The sequence below is a fragment of the Octopus sinensis genome, linkage group LG8, assembly GCF_006345805.1.
Source record: "Octopus sinensis linkage group LG8, ASM634580v1, whole genome shotgun sequence".
NCBI classification, from domain to species: domain Eukaryota; kingdom Metazoa; phylum Mollusca; class Cephalopoda; order Octopoda; family Octopodidae; genus Octopus; species Octopus sinensis.
In genome coordinates, this window is record NC_043004.1 from 94,315,458 (window position 1) to 94,337,089 (window position 21,632).

Sequence of the window (21,632 nt, forward strand, 5' to 3'; positions counted from 1 at the left end):
ACGTGTTTAACCTGTTCCTTTTAAAAGTGTAGTAATTATACATTAAGGAGTGGAACGTGGAATTTTCTGTAATTCAGGCCGCCTTGTGGTCCCAGCAGACAAAATGGAAAAGGCGTTTCCCCAGAGGATGCGACAAAGATATGCTGGAACAGCCACTCTGACTCATAGGGCTCGGTGAGCAGGGATATGGTCCGGGGACCGATAAAGCCGGAGATTTCCACAGTCACAAGCTCGACTATAATCCTGTCAGAGAGCAACCGATACCTTGACAGTTTGAAGACATTGAAAGTCAGAAGTACTAAACCGCTTTAAACATTCACATGCATAACTAAAATATAATGTATCAGACAGATACGATTCAATACATTTTGTGCTTTCAAAACCAAACTCGAATTTTCATAAGATTTTAATGTAAATTAGAATAGACGTTATAGTCAGTAAGTTGAGAAACAAACAGGACTACAGAAGACACTGAACTACGTCATTCCCACGTGACCGTATTGCTGATATTACTACATAATATCTACCATTCCTTTTGTTTTAATGTGTTGTTGTTCTTTCATTGAACATGCTTCTTTGTCTCAAATTGCTACTTATAATGTCTTTTACTGACACACGACTATATTTCTAAGGGACCAACCAGTTCATATGCTAGAAATATTAAGGACTTGTTAGTTTTCGCTCAAGATGACACGTTTAAAGGGGTTACCAATACTTGACGTCTATTTCACTTATGGTCTTTTGTAAAACTTGAAGTAAATAACTATTCTTGCCGCCGGCCTACAATATTAACGATTCTTTCTAATTTTGGCACAAAGCCAGCGACTTCGAGAGGAGAGACAACTTGATTAGATTGATTCCAGTATATGACTGGTACTATATTTTGTCGAAACATGAAAGGCAAAGTTGACCTTTTGAACTCATAACGTGAAGAATCTCAAGACATATCGCTAAGCATGTTTTTCCGACACAGCCAGATTGTTACCTTAATAATAGCAATGGTGCTAGTGATGATGATGATGATTTCTGACACAGGTTCAATGGGGAAGGTTTTAGACGAGGGAACATTTGTAGATATGACTGGTACTCTTTTTATGAAAGGAAAAAAATGGAGCTAAAAGATAAAGTCAGTGGAGTTTGGAACTGGTAAAACGAGGGACAGAATGCCTTGCGGTTATTCGCTATGTCCCTTTACATTTGGAATTCAAATAACCCTGAAGTCTGCTCTGCTCTTCATTCTTCTGTGACGGGGTGCGGTCAATAAAATAATATTAATCAAATACAGTGATTAAATTATTCAACTTTCTCCTCCTCCCCCTCCTCCTCACCACCATCACTACCACCAATCTTGCGCCTGTGTTAAATTCTTGTTATTCCTTTTATTTCAAAACTGGTGCAGTATTTGATTAAATGGAAATACGGTGAAGTTGGAAGCGTGTAATTTAGTTGAATCTCTAATTTACTTTTGGACATCAAATCCTGCTGGGGTTGACTTTGTCTCTGATTCCTTCGGGGACGATAAAACAAAAGCCGGTACTAAACAAGGACTTATTAAGCTCAGTTCAAATATTTTCAAATTTTGGCACAAGGCCAGTAAGGTCGGGGGAAGGTGTAAGTCGATTAAATCGACTCCAGTGTTCAACTGGTATTTATGTTATCGATTCCAAAAGGATGAAAGACAAAGTCATCCTCGGAGGAATTTGAACTCAGAACGTAAAGACGGACGAAATAGCGCTAAGCATTTTCACTGACGTTGCTAACGATTCTGCCAGATCTTGTCACAAACATTCATTATTTTTTGTAAGTCAGGTATTATTTGATGGAAAAGGCTGAGAGCTCTCCTTTTCTGTTTGAAAAGAAATGGAAGATTTTCTTTATATTCTCAAAGAATGATGTAAGCCTAAACCGCAAAAATTCATTGCTTGTCATATCACATGAACTTAATCTATGAATTTCATTTCATTTCTCTTTTTTATTTACAGATGCAGATCATCACTAAGATTTTTTTTTGTGATACAATGAGAAAATCTTGGGTAAAATAAGCAGAATATATTTGACTTCAATGTGATAAATATGTATCCAAGGAATGGGTTTTGGGTGAGGCTACGCCACTGATAATTATAAATCAGTTGATATAGAATGAGTTTCAGAAACTCAAGTCAAAATAAAGATGTCAGCTATTTTTTTTTATTCTAAAACAAATACATTTACCATCAAAATTCTAAAAAAAAAATTATGTTAATTTATATTTTTTTCTAATTTTGCATTTCTAATATTGGTTTCAAATTTTGGCACAAGGTCGGCAAATTTTGGAACGTAGGTAAGTCGATATCATCGACCCTAGTGTTCAGTGGTACTTATTTTATCGACCTCGGAATGATGAAAGGCAAAGTGGACCTCGAATTTCTATCTAATATCAATAAATCATAAGGCGGTGAATCGTCTTTACATCCTGAGTTCAAATTCTACCAAGGTCGACTTTGCCTTTCATCCTTTCGAGGTCGACAAAACAAGTATCATTTGAACACTGGGATTGAAGTGATAGACTTAACCCCCTCCCCCGAAATAGCTGGCCTTGCGCCAAAAAATTTGAAAGTAATATTAATAAAACGTGGTTGCAACATTAGCAGTTATTTTTAGTAATGAATTTCATTTGAACACCACCGAAATGTAATTTCGTAAAATAAAATATTGCATGTTTATTGTGATAAAAAAATGTTAATTCATTCAATATATATGTTGTTTTTTTTAACAATATTTTGGTTAAACTGCTTAACTAATTTGTAAAATAACGCTTCGCCTTTTCTTAAATTCATTAAATCAGTTAGAACGTCTGATGACTCAATGTGGATATGTGGTCTTTATTCAAATTAACTCGTTCCTTTTAAAATAAAGCTGTCGCCATCTTGTTGACTTTTTTTTTGTTTCCAAAGACATGCTGAAATCTTCTGACGGGAGATTGCATAAATGAAGTTCGAATCTTCGCTCCAGTGAGTTTTAAAATATTTTGTTTTTACGTTTCTTCTTCGCAGTGATTTTTAAAGTATTTTATTACATAGTCTCCAGTAAACAACGTTAGAAGAGTTTGAAATATAAACTGAATTGTTCTGGTTTTTCTTTTTTTGCTTTTGCTAACGCACGTTGCCTCAAGAATTAGCGAGGTAATATTCTTCAATAATACCTTCAAAGTGTGTTGAACTTTACTTTTGTATTTATGAATTATTTTTAACATTTAATATTGATATTCTGTCAAAGATTTTTTTCTCCGTAACAATAATTAGTTTTTTTTCTTCGTTTTAAGAACAATACCAAACTTTATAGAAGTGTATCGCTGTACTTTTGGCAAGTTAAGTTCGTACTGAACAAACGAATGGAAATAAGTTTTCATACCAGAGAGACTTAGTGTACAATCTTGATATTAATATTTTTATAAGAACAATATTTCTTTTTTAGTTTAACGAACTTAATACGCTAGATAAACAATGGTGTTCACAAGCATACATAACCTGATGTCCCAGGGTATTATTGCTCTGGATATTCCTCGTACTAAAAATGATAGCGTACACAAATTTAATATTCTAAACACTTGTCTCAAGGCGGTTATACAAAGTGTGTCAATACAATTACGAGCTTTTTATTTAAATCTTGAGTCCACATGTTCTTCAACCTGTCAGACCTTCCACTGGCTATCAAGTCATGTTTTACACATTGAAGTTTGTTTCATTTAACTAGTAAACTTTAATAACAATTTTAATATTTCTTAAGTCATACATACATTTGTGTTGGAGTATTTTCTAGTTATATTCATCACAGCTAAGGCAGGAGTACAATCTTTAATATCTGATTAACTTTTGTCCGCTGAATTTAGATTATTTCTAATCCTTTGTTAGAGTAGTTTGAATTTAATCTGCTACAGTTTATTCTGAGCTAGTGTATAGTCAACCTAATCAACACGCACTTCACAGTATATTACTGGTATTTTATCGTTACCGTTTATATTTGATGCCAAAGTGTGGTGCAGCGGAAACAAATACCTGTTTCTTTATTACCCACGAGGGTCTAAACAAGGACAGACAAAGGGATTGTCGATTACAACGACCCTAGTGCGTAACTGGTATTTAATCTATCGACCCCGAAAGGATGAAAGCCAAAGCCGACCTTTAAGATCCTTCAGTTATCAAGTTTCTTATTTCTTACGTTTATAACCGAGAAATTTATTTTCGAAGCAGAAGCTGTATAATATTACACTTAAGTCTTTAGATTAAACCCGATGGAGTAGATTTAGCTAACAATCAAAGGAGATTCCAACTGTGACCTTCTCGTATTTTTCTGCCAGTGTATATCCAAGATTATATAATCCAATACGCTTTACTTTTTTTTTTAAATTAAAAATTGTGATTTCAAAGTCATTTGGCTGTTATTTCTAGCAGACTATTTTGCTGGCGCTTGAGACCCGATATCTCCATTTGTTGTTCTCCAAGGCACAGTCGTGTGCAAGTATATTTTATGTAAGGGAGACAAGCGTACGTGTCTTCTCTTCACGTAACTAATGACGTCCAATGGGGAGGAAAGGACTGATACAGTTTTTTTAGCAGAATCGTCACCGTTGTTGCTGCCCGAACGCCAATCACAGGAACAGTAACCCAACGCTCTAACAATTCGTCCATCTTGTAAGGGAAGTGAGGCGGGTGCTTTATCAGCTCCGTAAAGATATAGACCCAAAGTAACTTCGACGGGATTTGATCTTAGCGCATAGGGAACCGGAGCAAATATCACAGGTCATTTTATTCGATGCTCTACTGATTCTACTAATCCTCCACTTTACTAAATATACTAAAACAGGAGAAAAAGATGGGATGTTCATAGCCGGAATATATTTTATAATAGTTTGTCTATCAATTAACTACCTATATTTATAATGATATGCAATTGTTATTATTAATTATAATTAATATCTATAATGAATTGCTACCAGATCTCACATTCGCAGGGTTAGGTACAGTCAGGTGAATTGATCCCAAATATACAACTGATATTAACGTAATCAACCATTATGTTTACGTGGAAACCCCAACGTGGTCACCTGACGTTAAAAGAGCATGTAGAAAGCAGTCTTGGATGGCAAGCTGGCAGAAACGTTAGCACGCCGGGCGAAATGCTTAGCAGTATTTCGTCTGCCGTTACGTTCTGAGTTCAAATTCCTTCGAGGTCGACTTTGCCTTTCATCCTTTCGGGGTCGATAAATTAAGTATCAATTACGCACTGGGGTCGATGTAATCGACTTAATCCGTATGTCTGTCCTTGTTTGTTCCTTCTGTGTTTAGCCCCTTGTGGGTAGTAAAGAAATAGATATTAAAATGATGGCGCGAGTGTATATTTGGAAAACTTTTCTCTATAGCCTTGCTTCATCAAAGCTAAAAAAAACGCAATCGATTTCTCAGAAATAATTCTTTTTGTTATAGGCACAAGGACTGAAATTTGTGGGGAAGGAGATAACCGATTACCTCGACCCTAGTACTCGACTAGTACTTATTCTATCGACTCCAAAGGACGAAAGCCAAAGTCGACCTCGGCAGAATTTGAACTCGGAACGTAAAGAAGGACGAACTGCTGCTAAGCATTTCGCCTGCTTACCACTTTCACTGCTTTTACTAATATTGGTTTAAATTTTAGCACAAGGCCAACAATGTCGGGTGAGGGCGGGGCATAAGTTGATCACATCGATCTCAGTGCTCGGCTGGTACTTATTTAATCGAACCCCGAAGTACCAGTTACGCACTGGGGTCGATATAATCGACTTAATCCGTTTGTCTGTCCTTGTTTGTCCTCTCTGTGTTTAGCCCTTTGTGGGCAGTAAAGAAATAGGTATTTCGTCTCTCTTTGCGTCCTGAGTTCAAATTCCTCCGAGGTCGACTTTGCCTTTTATCCTTTCGGGGTCGATAACTTAATTATAATTTATAACACCATTGCAAGTATGCAGACTGTGAGAGAGGGTATTGTTGATTGACACCATCATTTGTTTTAGGTTTTTTTTACCTGTTTTGCGGACCTTGGAAAGATGAAATATCAAAGTCAAATTCGCCGGGGAATTTAATTCAAAGCAGATACGGGGGACATGACTAAATAGAATGATGCATTTGGTCCTTATTCAACCGATCTATTCCATCGCGTGATAAAGATTTCTCACGTTGATATTAATGCATACATTTCTGACAGAACTGTATAGTCGATTTGTTGCACAATCTATCTATCGACCCCCGAGTGATAAGAAGTCGAATCCAGCGGCGTTTCAACTGAGAGCATAAACTAGAACGAAACTAAATACTGTCAGGCGACAACTCCACCTAAAAAAATAGTAATAATAATAATCGCTACATCAACTATGCGATTGTATTTCAGTGAGGAATTAAAAGATTTCTATGCACATTGATAACATTCTAGTCTTAGCTCAACCCACGTTCAGTAAATTTATGGTCAAAGGTGGTCAAAACGTTGGTAATACGCTGTGGTAGGGAGACTCTATCGTGGACATCTGTATGTGTATATCTTCGGGTGGTAATGTGGAAATGCTAGAAATAGCAACCAAATCTCTCTTCTCCCAACTGAAAAGAAAAAAAAAACACCTTACTGTCTTAGAAAAGGATTCATTGAATAATATTCAGGAGAAGGATGGCGGCGAGTTGGCACGCCGGGTGAAATGAGTAGCCGTATTTCGTCTGCCGTTACGTTCTGAGTTCAAATTTCGCCGAAGTTGACTTTGCCTTTCATCCTTTCGGGGTCGATTAAATAAGTACCAGTTACGCACTGGGGATCGATATAATCGACTTAATCCGTTTGTCTGTCCTTGTTTGTCCTCTCTGTGTTTAGCCCCTTGTGGGTAGTAAAGAAATAGGCATTTCGTCTCTCTTTACGTCCTGAGTTCAAATTCCTCCGAGGTCGACTTTGCCTTTTATCCTTTCGGGGTCAATAACTTAAGTACCCGTTGCGTACTGGGGTCGATCTAATCGACTAGCCTCCTCCCAAAAGATATTGGGTCTTGTACCAAGAGTAGAAAAGAATATTCTAGAGAAAGGTGAGATACTCATGGCTGGAACGCTTTTGACCATAGATTTGCTACATCAGATCTGGCCTGTAACTAAACCACGACATTAGTTTAATCAGCTTCGTGGGAATGAAACGTGAGTTGACCCAGTAAATTTTTCGCCGAGAACATAGAGACTAAAAACTACAAGGCATCTAATGAAGTGTAAAAACTCAACAGTCATGGCTGTGTAAATAGGAAGTTGGTTTTGCAACTTCGGGATTTCGGGTTCGATCCGACTGCTCTGCTTTATAACATCGGGTTGACTATTAGCTCAACCCACGGTAAAATTTTGCAGATGGAAACGGTCGGAGAGTGTGTCTCGTGGATTGTTCTTGATCTTAGGTAGTAGTCTTAACATTTTGCTTAGTTTTAACAATTTGTTTCAAACATTTTTCCCCGCCCTGGAAAAGGTCATGGACGTTGTCGCCCTGTTTGACTAAACCATTAAAAAAAAATCCGGAAGTCCTTCATGATATATTAGTGCCCATTTTCATCTCGACTACTGAAATATCTTAAGCCAGTTCTGCAATCTAACAGAACACACGTCAGCTAATGCCACTTCTGTCTAGTTGGGAATGAATTTTACCCCACTATATTATACTTTCAGATATTTAGTGTCGGGTATTTGAGAGTTAGAAGTCTTTTTAAGAATATTTAGAACTAGACTGCAGGGATTTATTTTAGCTGCGACTTTTATGGACATATTTTAATTTTTCATCGTTATATAATTTCTTTGCCTTGCAATATTTGTTCCATCTCTCTGCGTTCTAATTTCAAATCCTGATGAGGTCTGTTTTACCATTCATCGTTTTGAGGTCGATAAAATACAATAGCAAGTCTAGGACGATAGTTCGGAATTGTCAGTAGGTCTGACTTAATTCACTCACGGCACATGGTTTAATGGCTAGCGGTATTCGACTCACGACCGTAAGGTCGGGAGTTCGATTCCCAGAAGCGCGGTGTATCCTTGGGCAAGTGTATGTCCTTCACGTTGCTCCAGCTCACTCACTTGGTAAAAATACGTAGTACCTGTATTTCAAAGGACCAGCCTTGTCACTGTCTGTGTTATGCTAAATCTTTCTGAGAAGTATATTATGGGTACGCGTATCTGTGGAATGCGCAACCACTTGCTCGTTAATTTTACGAGCAGGCTATTCCATTGATCGGATCCAATAGAATCCTTATCGTCGTAACCGATGGAGTACCAGTTTTTGTTTTTTTTATTTGAAGATAAGCTCTTCTTTTTCTCACCAGCCCCGTAGCCCTTAAAAAATAAAAGATCAAGGGTAAATTGCCCTAATCTTTCTGACAAGTGATAAGTTCAGATCTCACAGGATTCGGTTTATCGCTTCAGTATTGATTAAAATCCGCAACAGAAATATACTTGGGTCGATTAAAGTGACTGTGTCGAAACTCCGATGCTGTAGTGTCGGAAATAGCAGCAGTAGTAGTAGTGTAAACGAAAATATTGACGGTAGTTTTCTAAAGACGAAGGTAATTGTTACTATTGAATTCAACCCTCCGAAATTCACAAAATACACATTCACTCACATATACGTACTATATGCATACAAGCAAACATGCGCATATCTACACATGCTCACAGATACACACACACACTCGCCCATACGCATGCAGAAATGCACGCACACAGCCGTACACACAGTCATACACCCACATAGTTGCATACGCAATCACGAATTCGTACACATATACAAACACAGATTTTTCAAGTGTTGACATATAATAAGATAGATATCTGAGATACGTAATGAAGGAAAACTGCCAACATAAACAGTCCCAGCTGATATAGCAACGTTAATAGAGAATAATGGTTAATAGCGAACAGCATTCATCAATATACACGAAACAATATTTAGTGCTACACTAAACAATTATAATTCCAAGTACACAACTGAAATAGCTAAATTGCTAAAAGATAAGGAACGAATCTGAACAACTATCATCAGTATGTATAGGGTACATCGCAATAGTACCCCACCAAACAACTAAGGATTATGGATAATCCACAACATATAGGCGCAGGAGTGGTTGTGTGGTAAGTAGCTTGCTTACCAACCACATGGTTCCGGGTTCAGTCCCACTGCGTGGCATCTTGGGCAAGTGTCTTCTGCTATAGCCTCGGGCCGACCAATGCCTTGAGTGGATTTGGTAGACGGAAACTGAAAGAAGCCTGTCGTATATATATATATATATATATATATATGTATGTGTGTGTATATGTCTGTGTTTGTCCCCCTAGCATTGCTTGACAACCGATGCTGGTGTGTTTACGTCCCCCTCACTTAGCGGTTCGGCAAAAGAGACCGAAAGAATAAGTACTGGGCTTACAAAGAATAAGTACCGGGGTCGATTTGCTCGACTAAATGCGGTTCTCCAGCATGGCCGCAGTCAAATGACTGAAACAAGGAAAAGGAAAAGGAATGAAAATACTCTTGTAGAATTGCCTTATTTTCATCATTTTTTTAAAAATCATTAATGACTTCTGAAAAACATACATTGATCATGCCAATGATAGTCTTTTCTAGAAATTATAGTCTAATTAATACTCATATCGCTACATTAAAAAAGACCACATTGGATTATGTTCTGGGTCCACTGCGCACAAGTAATAGACTTGGTAGGTCACAGCAGGGATGGCTTAGATTACGAGTCTGCTCCATTAGGTCTTACAACAGCTAAATAACAGCAACAATCACACAAGAATTTCTAACATAAGCACAGTGCTACACATTTTATTCGAGAGAAGGGTTGATTATATTGATCTCGGTATTTAATTATCAACACAGGGACATAAATTTCAAAGTCGACTTCGTTGGGATTTGAACCTAGATTCGTAAAAATACGTAACTCAATAATTTCTAGGCGTATAATTCCTCGCTTAGCAGTTGCTGGTAATATTCTACACTTGACTGTATCCTTATTCAGCCAATGTTGATCGTACACCACTCCAGTCATTTTTGACCATACAGCCATCCTTATATGAGAGAGAGAAGTGGAGGCGCAATGGCCCAGTGGTTAGGGCAGCGGACTCGCGGTCATAGGATCGCGGTTTCGATTCCCAGACCGGGCGTTGTGAGTGTTTATTGAGCGAAAACACCTAAAGCTCCACGAGGCTCCGGCAGGGGATGGTGGTGATCCCTGCTGTACTCTTTCACCACAACTTTCTCTCACTCTTACTTCCTGTTTCTGTTGTACCTGTATTTCAAAGGGCCGGCCTTGTCACTCTCTGTGTCACGCTGAATATCCCCGAGAACTACGTTAAGGGTACACGTGTCTGTGGAGTGCTCAGCCACTTACACGTTAATTTCACGAGCAGGCTGTTCCGTTGATTCGGATCAACCGGAACCCTCGTCGTCGTAACCGACGGAGTGCTTCCAAAAAAAAAAATCTTCTACCCTTGACTGTATCCTTATTCAGCCAATGTTGATCGTACACCACTCCAGTCATTTTTGACGACGTGGGTTATATGAGAGAGAGAGAGAGAGTGTGTGTGTGTGTGTGTGTGTGAGATTTTCGCTTAGGCATTGAGAGACCGATAACCCGATGTAGAACTCCATATAAGTGCTTCAGAACGAAGTGTTGATTGAGTACAGAACGGTAATAAGAGAGGGAGAGAGATGACAAGAGAATAAAAAGATTATCTTATGAACTTCATTAGCTTACAGCTGTTTCTGCTATAAGATGCAGTGGACTCATAGTTGAGTGTCTGAGTATCACCTTATAGCTTCATCGGAGCTTCGAACACGAAGTGTAATTTATTTGGGAAAGAATTGCATTTGTGCTTATATAGAGAAAAATGTTGATACCGTTCTCTATGTAGGCACAAATGTAATTCTTTACCAAATAAATAGTACTTCGTATTAGAGACTCCGATGAAGCTTTAAAGTGTTATTCAGGCACTCAACTATGAGTCCACTGCATCTTATAGCAGAAACAACCGTAAGCTAATGAAGTTCATAATCTTTTGTTCCTTTGTCATCTCTCCTTCTTATATATATTTAATGTGTTTGAAATGTAAAACTTTGCGAAGCCATACAACCCATCCCAAAAGATATCTTATCTCTCCGTCCCAGCATTACCAATACCACTAATAAACTATTTCTAACAATACAGGCGCAGGCGTAGCTATATGGTAAGAAGCTTGCTTCTTAACCACATGGTTCTGAGTTCAGTCCCACTGTGTAGCACCTCGGGCAAGTATCTTTTACACTAACCAGGGCCAAACAAAGACTTGTCGGGGAATTTGGTAAACGGAAACTGAAGAAAGCCCATCGTTTATATGTGTGTCCTACCACTGCTTGACAACCAATATTGGTGTGCTTACGTCCCCGTAACTTTGCGATTCGGCAAAGACACCGATAGAATAAGTACCAAGCTTTAAGAAAATAAGTATTAGAGTCGATTCAAGACGGTGCCCCTGCATCGCGGCGGTCTAATAAGTGAAAGAAACAAAAAAGATTAAAGAAAACATGCACATCACGATGTTATTTACTCTCGACGATCCTCAACCACCACTACAATATTGCTGACAACACACTACATTAAGATTTACCTTAAACGACCCACAGTCACAACAATAACTTTGAAAACACAAGCCATATTGCGATTTTACCCCGAGCACATGCTCGACTCTGACGAGCGCATGTTTGAGCCTCAGCGTGTTCGCTTAGCCTGCTAAGAGAAAAGAAGCTAAATTTTCTCTGAAACCGCTCCCTGCTGTCCTAAACAAGGCAGAAAACAATTTGAACAGGGGGCGAGCTGGCAGAAACGTTAGCACACCGGGCGAAATGCGTAGCCGTATTTCGTCTGCCGTTACGTTCTGAGTTCAAACTCCGCCGAGGTCGACTTTGCCTTTCATCCTTCCGAGGTCGATAAATTAAGTACCAGTTACGCACTGGGGTCGATATAATCGACTTAATCCGTTTGTCTGTCTGTCCTTGTTTATCCCCTCTGTGTTTATCCCCTTATGGGTAGTAATGAAATAGGCATTTCGTCTGCCATTACGTTGTGAGTTCAAATTCCGCCGAGGTCGACTTTGCTTTTCATCCTTTCGAGGTCGATAAAGTACCAGTTACGCACTGGGATCGATGTAATCGACTTAATCCCTTTGTATGTCCTTGTTTGTCCCCTCTGTGTTTAGCCCCTTGTGAGCAATAAAGAAATAAGAAAATTTGAACAATGATGGTGATGGCTGAAACGTTTTTATCGTTAGATCTACTCAATCAGCATTCACCTGCATCCAAACCACAGCAACGTCTCTCATAAACAGAACGTTTCCCGCAATATATAACACTAATTTAAATCACATACAGACCAGTAATCTCATTTTCCTTTTTGCCTTGATTGTAAGCGTAGTTATGTTAGAGGCAGTTTAGCCCTAGGCCAGTCTTTATCAGGACTATGAGGAAATTTGTTCCAACTGTCATCACCACATTTTCATTTTAGCCGGTCGGACAATCTCAGCAAGGCCACGTTATCTGTTTATTATTCGTGGTGCTGTTTGAGACAGAGCTGTGGTTCAAGTCTAAACCTGGCCTCATCATTGAAACCAATGATCAAATGTGTTCCAGCCGTGACCATTCCATTTTCATTCAGAAAAGGTATCAAGTGCTACATTAATCATTTTTCCTTCTTTTAGAAAATGTGGTTTGATTTAAAAGTGATGTTTATCCCTATTTCTAGTGGAGGCTCCCTTGATAGGCCTGACATAGATGTGGGGTTTATAGTGTTCATGGAAAACAGTCGTGATAGTTGTGACTAATTAATGAGTAAGCGGTGGTTTGGCAATTCTAAGAGCATCGAATAGAACTTTGTTCGTTATTCGTTCCGGCCGTCTGAATTTTGAGTTCAAATTCTACCGAAGTCGCTTTTGCCAGTCCGGGGCAGTGGTTTCGCAGAACTGATAAAACACAAGACGTTTTGCAGTATGCGTTCCGACATTTTCAGTTCTGAATCCAAATGCAATCTAGATGCCGATAGCCAGAGCTAATCACCCAATCTCAGGAGCCTACTTGTAACCAACAACTAGCCAGCATAAACATGTAAGCTTAAATCAAATAAAAATAATCCCGCATAGATGAACCAGAAACATGGACGAGTAGGCCTACAATCCGCATGTCAGCAACATAGAAAGGTAAGTCTACAACTAACATAGATAATTCGACAGTATGGATAGGTAGAACTACAATCAGTGTAGATAAGCCAGTACCATGAACAGGTAGGCTAATAATCAGTTTAAATAAGCAAATAAGACAGAGATGTATGCCGGAAACTGAGTATAGGTAAGCTAGCATAAATAAACCAGCAACATTAACAGGTAGCCCTACAATAGCATAAATAACCCATCAAGATAGACAAGTGAGCCTACATTCAGAATACATAATGAAACTTTATCCAGCAGTGGATCGACAACGGTCGAGTTAAGATTGGTTTGTTAGTTCTAGTGGTTGTATCCGTTTAGAATAGTAAATTAGTTTACACTGCTAACATAATGACTATGGTTTAAATCTACACATGAAGGTGGCGAAGTTACTTCTACGTGTAGCGGCCAGTTATGCAAGCCTCTGGTATCTATTTACAATTAGGTAGATTTGATTGCAAAGCAGGTGAGGTACATCATGACAAATTTACTTCACCGCATGTAACATAACCCGAATGCCCCACTAAATTGTATGCGATATGCCCTGGTTATCTTCCTTACAGAAGAGATTTTCAAATCCACACCACATGGCACGGAACATTCCTTTGCAGTCACGCAGCAGTTGACACATTTCCTTACTTCCACACAAGTTCTGACAGCCATACTGTGACTCATACAACATGCCATAAATTCAACATCATACTCCACACAAATAACCTTCACTCACACATTACATCCAATGAGCGTAACCCTGTCACACAAGAACATTGGACGAATACTCCATGGGGCACTCACACACACGCACGCACACACACACACACACTCACACACACACACACCACACACACACACACACTCTCGCTCGCTCGCTCGCTCGCTCGCTCTCTCTCTCTCTCTCTCTCTCTCACACACACACTCTCTCTCGCTCGCTCTCTCTCTCTCTCTCTCTCTCACACACACACACACACTCACACACACACACACCACACACACACACTCTCGCTCGCTCGCTCGCTCGCTCGCTCGCTCTCTCTCTCTCTCTCTCTCTCTCTCTCACACACACACTCTCTCTCGCTCGCTCTCTCTCTCTCTCTCTCTCACACACACACACACACTCACTCACTCACTCACACACACACGAACGTTCAACTACCATACTTTTACGATTCAGATTTCAATTCCTGACGCGATCGCCTTTACGTTTTATCCCCCAGCTTCAATAAAACAAATTCAGTTAAGACAAAAAACATTGACATCATGACTTTACTTAGCCTTGTCTCTTGGTTTATTACCACCACATAACTCCTAGGTGTCTTCAGCAAAGTCCAAATTGCTGCAAGCAAAAGGGCCAAACCCTGGTTTCTTTTCTACTCTTTCTCATCATCATCGGAAGCCCGATAAAATGTTCGTGGAAGCTGGCTACACCATTAAACAACCACGTAGACGCCATTACTAGACTAATCCACAACTATACTACACCAATACCACCACAACACTATGTCTCTGTTAGTACTCTATACCGTCACTACAGCAGTTTCTACTTCTACACTATACCTGCACTTCCACACTATGCCTACACTATCGTACTAATTCACCTCCACACTGTCTGCACTACCGCTCTACTATACCACCACATTCAAAATACGCGTCTCCATTACCACGCACTGCCACTCTACCACAGTCTCCACTGTCACTCAAAACAAACACCACCACTACACTGTCTCCATTACTATACTACAACTCACTAAAAAAGGCGGCGAGCTGGCAGAAACGTTAGCACGCCTGGGCGAAATGCTTTGCGGTATTTCGTCTGTCGTTACGTTCTGAGTTCAAATTCCGCCGAGGTCGACTTTGCCTTTCATCCTTTCGGGGTCGATAAATAAAGTACCAGTTTCGCACTGGGATCGATGTAATCGGCTTAATCCATTTGTCTGTCCTTGTTTGTCCCCTCTGTGTGTAGCCCCCTGTGGGTAGTAAAGAAATATATATACTACAACTCACTCAAGTCTTCCTTGCGCCACCTTAAACTACATCAACAAGGTTCTTGTATCTCCAGTACCACGCAACATCCCACATGCTCTTTCTCATTGCCATCTAGCTAAGAGTTGTCAAAGAACGGACAAATGCCTGAAATATCCGGCGTTGCTATCTAGACCTGTGGCTAGATTGCAAGCGTTTGAAACGTTATATCCGTGTAGATAAGCGACATCCGCGTTAAAGATGGATTTAAGTGCTTTTAGCTTTAGTTACACCACCGCCACCACCACGTCACTATCAAGAAGAGCGTTATCTACAACAGCAGCAACAGCAACGGTAGCAGTAGCAAAACTATTCATATAAATTAATGAGAAAAATTCTGCGTGCTCGAGTTGCTATTTCTAGCAAATCGAGCGACCATGCACACTTTTTCCCAAATTTTATCTTGGTGTCTTATATATAGTTCATGTTAGATACTGTGATCTTCTGTGCACTGTCTATAAAAATAATAGTATTGCAACGTTTGGAACAGCTTCGGTTATAGGTCTTTTTTAATCACGTTTTAACCCGGGGATAAACAATAATATTAATACCGGTTTCAAATTTTGACAGAAGGCTAGCAAGTTCGGGTGAAGGAGTAAGTCGATTAAATCGATCTCAGTGCTCAGCTGGTACTTATTTTATCGACCCCGAAAGAATAAAAGGCAAGGTTGACTTTGGCGGAATTTGAACTCAGAACGTAAAGACAGACGAAATGCCGCTAAGCATTTTGCTCACCACCTTGACAACAATAGTAATATTGGTTTTAAATTTTGACTCATGGTCAGCAATTTCGGTGTAGTGAATTAAGTCTATTAAATCGACCCCAGTGCTGAACTAATACTTATTTTATCGACTCCCGAAAGGAAAAGTCTTAGTGACATTTCGTCAGTCTTTGCGTTTTGAGTTCGAATTCCGCCGAGGTCGACTTCGCTTTCCATCATTTCGAGGTCGATAAAAGAAAGTACCAGCTGAGCACTGGGGTCGAGGTAATTGACTTAAACACTTGCCCAAAGTTTCAGGCCTTGTGCCTATAGTAGAAAAAGAAAATATTATCAACCTACCAGTGGCGGTTCGTAGATAAAATTAGTAGGGGTGCTGCTTAAGAAAATTTTTAGCTATTGTTTTAATTTTGTGTAAAAGGAAACAAACATATAAAAAGAAAATCTATACATAAACTTGATCGGTTGGCGTTTTAGGTAATGTGTTTAATTTGTTCACTGAACATCGTCGAGATTTCCCACTTGTTTTTCACACACACACACCCATCACAAAATGGGGGGGGGAGTGTGCCCTTTTTTCAAATCTTGGTTGCAATACTGAAGCTGGAAGCAGGATAATAATCTAATTCTACACTTCATCACATTCAATAATGTGATAAATCACAACATTCGGCACTGTCATTCATGCAGTGCTCTCTCTTCCTAGCATGAAGCTTCCTATCTCGGACATGTGAGCATGCACTCAACAGCCAAATACCGCGTCCTTAGAACTGTGAAGCGCACAGTTCTATACAAGGATCTTTGTACTTTCTCCATAAACTAGGCGATGGCTACGGACATTAAGCTTAAGGATTATATAATGTACAAGTATAAAGCAAGAATTAAAGAAAAAAGGACTCGTTATATTGATTGATACAGATAATATCGAGTGGAAGAAATAGGGGTGCTACAGTTCCGTAGTTCCTATACACGAGCCGCCACTGCAGCCTACTGTTCACGTTTAGAAAACTGCGTTAGATTTAATTAACCTTTAAACGGCGGACATCGTTTTTTGGTGTTTTAAAAGTTTTACAAGACTACTGTCTTCGTCAAATAAAAGTGAATATTACACGGCACTTTTCGACAATGTGATAGCAAATTTTATTGTGCCAGAAACTAATAATTATTATAGATTTTGTACTTATATAAAGTGAAAGTAAGTATAAAAATTACTCTTAAGAAAAAGAGATATTTTTGTTTTTAGCCCGGTTGGCGCACACATTCATGTAACCCTTTCCCGTTGTTTAAGGGTTAATACAGGCTGGTGATAGAATTTCGAAACCCACACATTTCTTAGCGCATTCATTTCTATCTGACGTCATGTAGACTTAAGGACAGGGTGCAGGTGGGAATGTAGGGAACGTGTTCTAATCTTGCAGCTGGAGTCAGAAAAGAAAATGGTGATGACAGATACCCCGGTACGAAGTTAACTATGACCAGCACCCCAACACCAATTCATACACTAAACATATACAACACGCATACACACAAACATGATACATTGTGTGTGTGTGAGCGCACCAATAAGACACCACACACGTCCCATTTTTCATAACAAAGAATTCAAAACACTTTGTCAATAACAAAGCCCCTTTGTTTTGCATTAATATACATGAACAAGTGTGTTTATGTGTCTAATTACACAAGCAAACACACACACACACACACACACACACACACACATTGTTTGTGTGGATACTACGCTATTGAGTAATAGGTGTATTTCTGTTGAATCAATGTACCCAATGGTGTATGTATAGATGTGTGAGCGTGTGAGAGAGTATATGTGTGTGGGGGGAGTGCATCAGTATATGTATATGTGTGTGAAAGACAGAGAGAGAGATTAAGATAACGTGTGTGAGCGTATCTGCGGATGGTTATATTTGACAGTGACGGAATTTACACAATAATAATAAGAATTTGTCATTTTCCCAAACTTTCCAAGATTTTTATCAATCATTATACTAAATAACATTGAGATGAATTCCACAATAGGATTTCGTTTTCTTTAGGAGAAAGTGTAATCAACAGTAAGTTAATAGCAAGTTATTTCATATTTGCGTTAGCAACAGGGGGGGGGTGTTTTTACCTTAATCACCACCACCCAACACACTATCGGACAAAATATTAGACGCAATTAAAATAGACCACCCTGCTTTTAAGATGACTACCTACATTTTTTAAAATTATAAGATGGTTTAAAATAACATGTCATTTGGTGTGATTTAAACAGGCTCTGCCATCATTTCCAAGGCATGAATATATTTCACGAGAAAAGGTTACTGTAGAGAACAGGGCTTCTCAGACAGTTTAAGGTTAGCGCCCTTATTTGGTGAAAGGCGTTTTACAAACGCTCTGTTTAAACGTTTCGCAAAAGAAAAAAGTTAATTATGTACAGTGCGCATTGCTCAGTGGTTAGAGAGTCGTGCTCTAATCATGGGGGAGTGAGTTCGATTCCTGGACCGGATTGTATGTCGTGTTCTTGAGCAAGACACTTTATTTCACGTTGCTCCAGTTCACTCGGCTGTAAAAATGAGTTGTGACGTCACTGGTGCCAAGCTGTATCGGCCTTTGTCTTTCTCTTGGATAACATCGGTGGCATGAAGACTGCTGGTCTTCCATAAACAATCTCGCCCAGATTTGTGCCTCGGATGGGAACTTTCTGGGTGCAGTCTCATGATTATTCATGACCAAAGAGAGTCTTTACTCTTTTATCCTATATTATCCATAGTTTCTAAAACTATCTTGCCCCCTGCGTGTACCGTTTTATAGAAATCTTTATGGAAATTACTAAAGAAGATAAAGCTATATCCTTGGTCAATCAGAGCTATGTTGAAGCTGAAAGAAGATAATAATAGGATAAAACTGGAATCCCTGATATCTAGTTTCACCGGTTTACAAATGATCCTTTCCCACAATTTACCGAAAATAACTCTTTACTTTTTTACTTATTTCAGTCATTTGACTGCTACCATGCTGGAGCACCGCCATTTTAGTCGAGCAAATCGACCCCAGGACTTATTCTTTGCAAGCCTAGTACTTATTCTATGGATCTCTTTTGCCGAACCGCTAAGTTACGGGGACGTAAACACACCAGCATCGGTTGTCAAGCACATACATGCATACACACACACATATATATGTATATATACACGATGGGTTTCTTTCAGTTTCCGTCTACCAAATTCACTCACAAGGCTTTGGTCGGCCCGAGGCTATAGTAGAAGACACTTGCACAAGATGCTACGCACTGTGTCTGAACCCGGAACCATGTGGTTGGTAAGCAAGCTACTTACCACACAGCCACTCCTGTGCCTCTATAACCGAACTTTTATTTTCAGTATTTATTAGAGGCGATTTCATCGACAAAATTCTTCAAGCTGGTACCCCAGCTTGGCCGCAATCCAATAACAAAACTAAAAATTAACACATTTCAAATACATAATTGAAGAGAGCGCATTTACATTTATGACTTTTATATTTCAAAATTTACAACTACACGCGCACATATATATGAGAGGGGGCGGGGATCCGGACAAAAGTCCCTTCGGACAAAGAGCCCTACGGTCATATTTTTCGGTTATTTTTTTTCGTTTCTAGAATTTTTAGTTAAATGTATCGACCCCAGAATTTCCTTTTTGTTTACTTGTTGCCAGTTATTAGACTGCGGCCGGCTATGCTGGAGCACCACTTGAAGAATTTTTAGGTGGCTGTATGGAACCCAGAATTTTTTAAAGTTTGATCAGAACCACTTCTGTGATATAACTCCTTTTGTTTTTTTTATTACTTGTTGCAGTCGTTAGACTGCGGCCATGCTACGGCACCATTTTGAAGAATTTTTAGTCGACCCCAGAATTTTTTTTAGATTTTCAACCAGCGCCTAGGAGGTCTCTCGACATGCTAGACATAACAGCCAAATCTCTTGAAATTATTTTATAACTCCCCCGCCCCTCGGTTATAATTTTTGGTTATTGTTTGTTAGTTTTTTTTCAAAAGATCTTTTTACTTGTTTCATTCATTGGACTACAGCCATGCTGGGGCACCACCTTGAATAATTTTTAGATGGCTGTATTGACCCCAGAATCTTTTTTAGGTGATTCTCAACCAGCACAAAATTATATGATGTATTATGGGTATGTACCCACGCGCATATAGGTATATATATAGACTGATTTATATCACATAATCTCCGAAGAGGCCTTATGATATTTTTGTAAATGTCTCATTTATAACTATATATTGACCTACCATAAAAGGCTAATATAAGTTGAATGAGACATACTTATCTACATGGCCGAAACAGCTGTAAGATGTAATCTATATTTATATTTATATTTACTTACATTTATATTCTCTTATATATATTCTACTTATTGTATAACATTACTCTTTTATGTACACTTTTTTATGTATACTCCTTTATGTACACTGTTTTGCTCTACTTTTTTATGTTTAACCCTATAGTTTCTTATATGGTGGTAAAATAAAGTATGTGATTGAGTATTATCTGGTAATTGATATTTGATTTAGATGTATTTCTCCATTTTCTTATTTTGTGTGTGTATATATATATATATATATATATATATATGTATGTATGTATTATTTATATATGATATAAACTCCTGTTAAATTAAGTTATACAATTTTATTCTCTTTTTTCTTTTTATCATTTCCAGTCTATGAAGTGATATCTTCGACCGAGATGACAGTAAATATTGTGATTTATTCAATAATCCACTCGATATTGTGATTGGCTGGCGCTCTACATATGAACATTTTGTTATATCTACATTGCAACAAGCAGAAATAATGAGCAATGAAGATTCCAAGAAGCGTCTATTGAATATCTTAAAATGGCTCGAGGATTACCAAGGGAGTAAATCCCAATCAGATCCTCCATCATTATCGATAGATCTTGGTAATTCATCAAGGCATGGGGAGCAATCCATGGATAACAAATTAAAGCAGTGCAAGTCTAACCCAGCATGGAAAAGTCCGTGTCGAGATTCTCCGCCAACAATTGTGAAAAGCAGCGAAAATATGAGTACATCATCATCGTCATCTACGTCCGATACGAGGATGTATGATGAGAAATTTAATGGCGCTTTGGCTAATGACAGCAATACTTGTGAATTGAAACATTTTTCAGTAATGAGCACAGATTCTCGGCAGATTAATGCTAATACTAAATTCGGCTTAGAATTATCTGATGTACAAAATGCAAATACTTCTGCATGTCCAAAGGAAAAAGATAAGCCTAGTTCTAAAGCCATTTCTGCGAATGGTGATCTGCAAGACAATGCTGATGAAATATCTGAGAATCTTCAATTTGCTGCTGCTGCTTCTACAGCTGCTGCTGCTTCTTCTACTGCTGCTGCTGCTGCTACCGGCAGTGGTGATGGGGATGATGGTGGTGCTGGTGGTGGAGAAGATGTGGCTGAAGAAAGTATAGCTGTTTCGAATTTTGAAGGCAAAACACTAGAAGATCCTCTAAAATCACCTGACGATGAAAGTCAAATGATCTCTAAATCAAAATCAGTTCTCACGGATCAAAATGATGAAGAATCGATTGCTAGTGTTTTCGTACAAGATTTTGGTGTTAGTA